Genomic DNA, 6,837 nt, shown 5'->3' with positions numbered 1-6,837 from the left:
TTGCTTTCCCTATTTTGAAATTCTCTCACCACTGCCAGTCATCCCTGGCCCATAGAATGATCCCTTCCACCTACCTACGCTGATTTCCTGAGCCACGAAACAGTGCATCACGGTGTGAACAAAGCTGCTCCAGCAACTGCTTCTCTAATCTCAGGTGCTAGGTGTCTTCCTCAGCTTCCTCCACCTTGTCTTGCTTGCTCCTCCTCTGAAGCACCTCCTGTGGCTGGAGAAGCTGCTACACTGGCACATCATCTGCTTGGTGGTGCAGCAGAAGTCCCCAGCCTAATTCATCCAGCTTTGAGTGTTGAAATGTGGCCTCTGCCGGTTTGAGGTTGCCAGCCTAATGGCATGAAGTACTTTGGGTCCACACGGGCTGACAGCAATTCAAAATTGGTGCTAGCCCACCCAGAAAGGAAGTCAGGGGTGGAGTCAGATGAATCATGGTGTTTTTTAAAACTTGAATCTGCCTTGCTTCTGCTATGCATTCCACAATGCACAGCAAGAAAAATACCAGAATGCACAGTGCTCAGCAGCGAAGTCAAGCACCATGGGATACCCTGCGCAAACGCCATGTGCTTAGCATGCAGTAAACCACTGCCAGAGTGGAAGGGTGCACAGCTGTCCTGTGTGCATGCTGTTAGTAGCATGCGTATTGCGCATAACTGGATGCATATCAAAAAGCGGCAGATTAAGCCCTTCATGTAGACAAACCCTTTGATACTGTATCCCTGAGGGGGAAAAGACCTACTTCTGCATTTCTTGCACACCCGACACTCCTATTGCTTTTTTGTAGGAGTGTTGGTGCACAAGGAATAAGAATCAGGCCCCTGCAATAGGGAAACAAATAGCAATAATGATTCCCATTCTGTTATCTCAAATAATTTTGTTTAAACAATCAGGCTTTTGAATACATAAATTCCCCTAAAGAGTCCCAGTCCCACAACCCTTACTCCAAATAGCAGTCCCTATTCACACAAATAGTCACATGGATTTTAATAGTAGAGAATGAATGTGGCAGGATTGGGCCCAGAATGGGATATTGCCCCAGTAGGGATCCATATTTTTCTGATCTTTTTGTGTGTAAGGAATTGACTGTGTCAGAGCTGGGGGGTTAGGAACAGCAGTTATGGATCTTTTATACAGTTAGGGTTTATTTTAAACATATGAAGAGAGGTGGCATGAAGGTTGAATTAGCACATCTGGGATGATTGCATCACTCAGAAGTAAAGGGAGGGAGCCAGAAATAGTTAGGCAGATCACCACACAGAACAGGAGAAAGAGGGCCACCAGGAAGCTAGTTATGGCTCCCTGGTTCTCTAGGCCAACCTTCACCAGCACCCCTGGCCTAAGGACTATGCTAACCTCTGCGAGCTGGGTGCATTCCTCAGGAGACTGTACAGCAGCCAAGGACAGGTGGAACATTTCAAAGCCCACTTCTCACACCCTGTGCTAAGACTGGATGGCTGGTTTTATATCAACTGAGACTTCTCCCATACTGGAGGGACTATCGACTGACCAAATCCAGCTGCTTTCTGGTTCTGTTATGCCAGAGCAGCACATCTGGCCACAAACCTTTATACCACCCCATCATGCATTCCATGTCTAGTACTGAAAAACTGATTTAAAAGTCACGAGGACTGTTTTTTGTCTCCTCCCTCAAAAGCCAGGTGTCTTACCTACCACTTATTTATAACCAATACATTAAAAATGACCTTGAACTGTCCTATACATAAAAATGCCATGGACCAGATTCTCTGTTGCATGACTCCATTTTTTATGCTGGCGTGACTCTACTGATTTCAAAGGAGTCACTCCAGTTTCACACTGGAGTGACAGTGAAGACTCTGAGCTCATCCTATATCTTGGGACCTTCCAGGACTAGAGTAAGTAGTGTGGTCCTCACTGGAGACAAACTATTGAGATTCAGGAGCAGATTTGTGAGATATCAAACTTTGATCTATCGTTGGCCCAAATACAGGATATTGTCTGTGCTGGGCTTCCTGTAGATAAGTTTGAGGGGAAATTCCACATTTTGCAGAAAGGAGGCATTTGTTTAGCAGGTTGATTAAAAATAAAACAGTGGCTCTCGGAAGCTATGTACACATTTGCAATGTTAGAAGTATTCCCATGGGAGAGTGCACATAGAATCATAGAATCATAGAATATCAGGGTTGGAAGGGACCCCAGAAGGTCATCTAGTCCAACCCCCTGCTCAAAGCAGGACCAAGTCCCAGTTAAATCATCCCAGCCAGGGCTTTGTCAAGCCTGACCTTAAAACATGAAGTTATCAAAGGTGGAATTTATTCCAAGGGCCTTGCAATTTATCACATAGATACCACCAGCACGTGTGTCATGCTAAAGTTACATTTTTAACTATTCTTAAGTCAGGAAGTAGAAGAGTTAAGTGCTCAAAAGCAACCTTACCTTTCTCACACTTGGTACAGAACAATTTTGGCCACAGATACATATGTATAATTCCAATTGTGCATGCATATTTGAGGGGATAATTAGGCCCATCATGTACTGAATTTACATTGAGTAGCACTAGTAATTTGAAATATTCCACATGTGCATTGTTAATGAGTGAAGTTTAATCTAATACTCTTACCTTTTTAATTTCTTGATTTATATCTGTGTCATTAAAGTAGATTTGTGTTTAACTCCCCTTTTTATGAAAAACGAATACAAAGGACAATTTAAACTCTCCTCTCTTGATTGATTTCTCCATGTACGTTCACAGTTAGAGAGCCAGAAACCCATGCCACAATGGAATTCCACAGTGAAACTGTGGCACAGCCCACACCTACATAATTTTAACCACACCTTACTGGGCTTGCTGGGGGGGGGGGTGAAATTCTCTGGCCTGTGTTATGCAGCTGGTCAGAATAGATCACAATGGTCCACTCTAGCCTTAAAATGTTTGACTAACATCAGTATTATGTCAGGTTTCAGAGTAGCAGCCGTGTTAGTCTGTATTCGCAAAAAGAAAAGGAGTACTTGTGGCACCTTATCCGATGAAGTGAGCTGTAGCTCACGAAAGCCTATGCTCTAATAAATTTGTTAGTCTCTAAGGTGCCACAAGTACTCCTTTTCTTTTTATCAGTATTATGTGGTTCTGCCATAGTCCTGTAACCAGTATTGTGTACTAGATTCTGAGCTCTTTGAAGAACCCACTGTAAAACTAGAGTCACTCCACCGAGATCACAGGGAGGGAATGGGGGGGAAGGATGCTGGTGTGATTAAGACAGTGCAATGGAATTTAAAGGTCTGGCCCAGATTTCAGAGGTATTTAGATAACTAAAGCCATGTCTACATTACTGCGTATGTCAGCATAATTTATATAGCTCAAGCGTGAGAATAAACCTTCCCCCAGAGTGACATAAATTACACCTACAAAAGTGCTCATGTGCACAACACTATGTGGGCGGGAGAGCTCACGCAGGCAGGTTTTTTATGCCGACGGAAAGAGTCTTCACCAGACGCGCTGCAGCGACACAGCGCAGTTGCGCCCCCACAGCGCTGCATGTGTCAACATAGCCTAAGTCCCATTCATTTCAATGGAGTTTTGAGGATCTGGGCCTCTGTGCTCAACGCTATGCTGTGTCACAGGCTTCCTGCGCACCCATGGGCAAGTCCCTTAATCTGGCTGTGCTTCCCTTCTCCATTTAAAGTGGGTGACGATAAAATTTCCTTACCTGAAATGGGTGTTGCGAATGTAAATTCACCAAGATCCTTGCACCTCTAGTTGTTATGATTCCATGTGAGCAGGTGCAAGCTAGAAGCTCTTGTTGTATCCTCCCTTTTGCTTGTTTCCCCCTGAATGTCTGAGTAACATCAACCATAGTGGTTAGGGCATGCCACCGAAAGGAAGATCTAGCTAATGTTGTTAAACTGCAGCTAACCCCAGCTAGCCTAGTGATTAGGTGCCAGCCAAAGCCTCTGGTATAGCAGCAGGAGCAGTAGATGGGTGTTGTTCTGCCCAGCTGGAATTAAGTTCAGTCACCAATACTGCAAACCCTAAGCATTCAAAAAAACCAGGAGTGGCTTAAAAACCAACAATCAGCCATCCTCTTTCCCCCTTACTTCTCACCAGCTTTCTTATCACACCAGGAGATTTTTCAATAGCTAACTTCCCCTGCAGTAAAAACAATGAGGAGTCCTTGTGGCACCTTAGAGACTAATACATTTATTTGGGCATAAGCTTTCGGGGGCTAGAACACACTTCATCAGATGCAAGAAGTGGAAAATACAGGAGCAGGTATAAATACATGAAAAGATGGGAGTTGCCTTACCAAATGTGAGGTCAGTCTAACGAGACAATTCAATTAACAGTAGGATATCAAGGGAGGAAAAATAACTTTTGTAGTGGTAATGAGAGTGGCTCATTTCAAACAATTGACAAGAAGGTGTGAGTAACAGGAGGGGGAAATTAGGTTTAGGTTTTGTAATGACCCAATTACTCCCAGTCTTTATTCAGGACTGGTGGCTGGACTTTACAAAAACTAGACTAGATTCTAAGGTGCCACAAAGACTCCTCATTGTTTTTGCTGATACAGACTAACACGGCTACCACTGTGAAACCTGTTCCCCTGTAGTGTCAGTGACCAGGGTATATGTAAGGGTTTGTCTACCTTTGTCACACTCCCAGATGCTTGCATAAAGATCGTGCATTCACTGTAAAAAGAGGAAAGGAGAACTTGTGGCACCTTAGAGACTAACAAATTTAGAAATAGAGTGGAAATCTGTCAACTTCATGAAAATTTGTTAGTCTCTAAGGTGCCACAAGTACTCCTTTTCTTTTTGCGAATACAGACTAACACGGCTGCTACTCTGAAACCTGTAAAAAGAGGTGTGTTCTTAACTCAGGTTAGCAAACAGTGAAAATACAGGTTTCAGAGTAGCAGCCGTGTTAGTCTGTATTTGCAAAAAGAAAAGGAGTACTTGTGGCACCTTAGAGACTAACAAATTTATTAGAGCATAAGCTTTCGTGAGCTACAGCTCACTTCATCGGATGCATGAAGCTGTAGCTCACGAAAGCTTATGCTCTAATAAATTTGTTAGTCTCTAAGGTGCCACAAGTACTCCTTTTCTTTTAGTGAAGATACAGCAACTCAGATCAGGAGTTTGATGAACTCCTTTAGTGGAGTTGAACTCAAACTTCTAAACCCAGTGAAAGCCAAGTCATTATGTCTTCAGTCCTATTTTAAGCCGAGTTAAGACCACACCTTTTTTTTCCAGAAAAGACATATCTAATCTAATCAAAGCACCCACCACCATATTACCTTGACACTTGCATGAGTCAGCCTGAAGCTTTGGGGAATGCCTAAATGTTACACCACAACAGGTTACAGTGGCACCCCCTACTGTTACTATCACCAATGGGAGCTGCAACAGCGGGAGAGTTAAAAAAAAAAAGCTCAGTGCAGACAAGGCCTATATGCGTGAGGCTCGATCTCTGAATCTGCAGCCCCCCAAATAACCTCACTCCAAACAATCCCTTACTGGGCCACCTCTGGAGACCGCTGCAGAACTATATATCACAGGGGCCGCTGAGTCCCCTGCCCTGCATTTCAGACCTCACTTTGACCTCCCACTCCGGAGGAATTGGCTCAGTATGTGTACAGACAAAGAATGCAGGTAGAGACCTGTATTTAGGAGAGTGGTTTGGTCTGATAAAGTCAAGGCAATTCAATAGCCAACAGCAAAGGGGAAAGAAATCTGGTGTGAAATTCCCAGCATGAATCATTTTGATTTTCTCTCACCTAATTCCCACTAGATACACACTGGCCAAAGAAGTCAGAAAGAGAATTCAGATAACATATGCACTGACTCTTCGTAAAAGGAACCTGGTTAGCCAGGATTACAAATATATTTATTATACCCTTTAGTTGCCAAGCACAATCCAGCTGAGTGTTGATAAAAATCACTGCCTTGAAGAGGTGGGAAAAATTAGTGTGATTTTTTTCACTTATAGATTTCATGCAGTTCTGCACTCTCTGAAATATTGATTTTCCTCTTCTCATGATATTACAGGAACAGAACTTTCCCATGCAATGAACAACCTGAAAACTCAAAAAGTCCCTTCAAGGTTAATGCAAGACTTTAAAACCTGAAGGGACAATTGTGATCATCCAGTCTGATCGCCTCAGTAATACAGGTCACAGAATTCCTGCTGAGGAAGGAATTATTTTTTCCTGCAGTGTAAGTGAACTCTATCAAGCCCAGTTACTTCTTGCTGGCCTAGAGTAGATGTTTTAGGAAAATGTCCAACCTCGATGAAAGATCTTTTCCTGGAGGATTCATGTTTATAACAAAAAATATAAACAAGTTCCCAGCAGCAGAAAAGGAAACAGAAAGCTGATAGAGCTCGATCCCATAGCTCTAGGAATTCAGAAAGGTATTCTATTCCCCAGCCCCTTTCTTCCTTCAGTATCTGTGGAAAGGCTAGAAGAAGCTAGACTGATGTTAACCTCTTGGTTCCACAGGGACCAGGTAGTGCCCTTCCCCATGTCACAGCTCCTTGTACATGAAAATAACCCCCCCATGAATGCTGTAAACAGGAACCCCTCGTTCAACATTCACAAGTGGCGATTTTAGAGCTAACGTGGCTTTTGAGCAAAATTTCATTGGGTGGTTTCAAGCTTCCCACCCTTGCTCCAGGGGTGTTGGAATTGTTTTACAAACTCAGGCACGGACAAGTCTCACTGAAAAGAAAAAATACACGTGATGAGAATCCTTCACCCCACTTTCCTGCCTTGGCAGCCAGTCAACTGTTTATTGAACTCTGTACCTATTAGGGATGGCCTGAAACTGGGTCACTTAACTCAATCTTGACTG

The sequence above is a fragment of the Dermochelys coriacea genome, chromosome 1 (assembly GCF_009764565.3).
Source record: "Dermochelys coriacea isolate rDerCor1 chromosome 1, rDerCor1.pri.v4, whole genome shotgun sequence".
Lineage (NCBI taxonomy): Eukaryota > Metazoa > Chordata > Testudines > Dermochelyidae > Dermochelys > Dermochelys coriacea.
The sequence above is the reverse complement of the archived record's forward strand: the minus strand, read 5'-3'. Positions refer to the sequence as shown.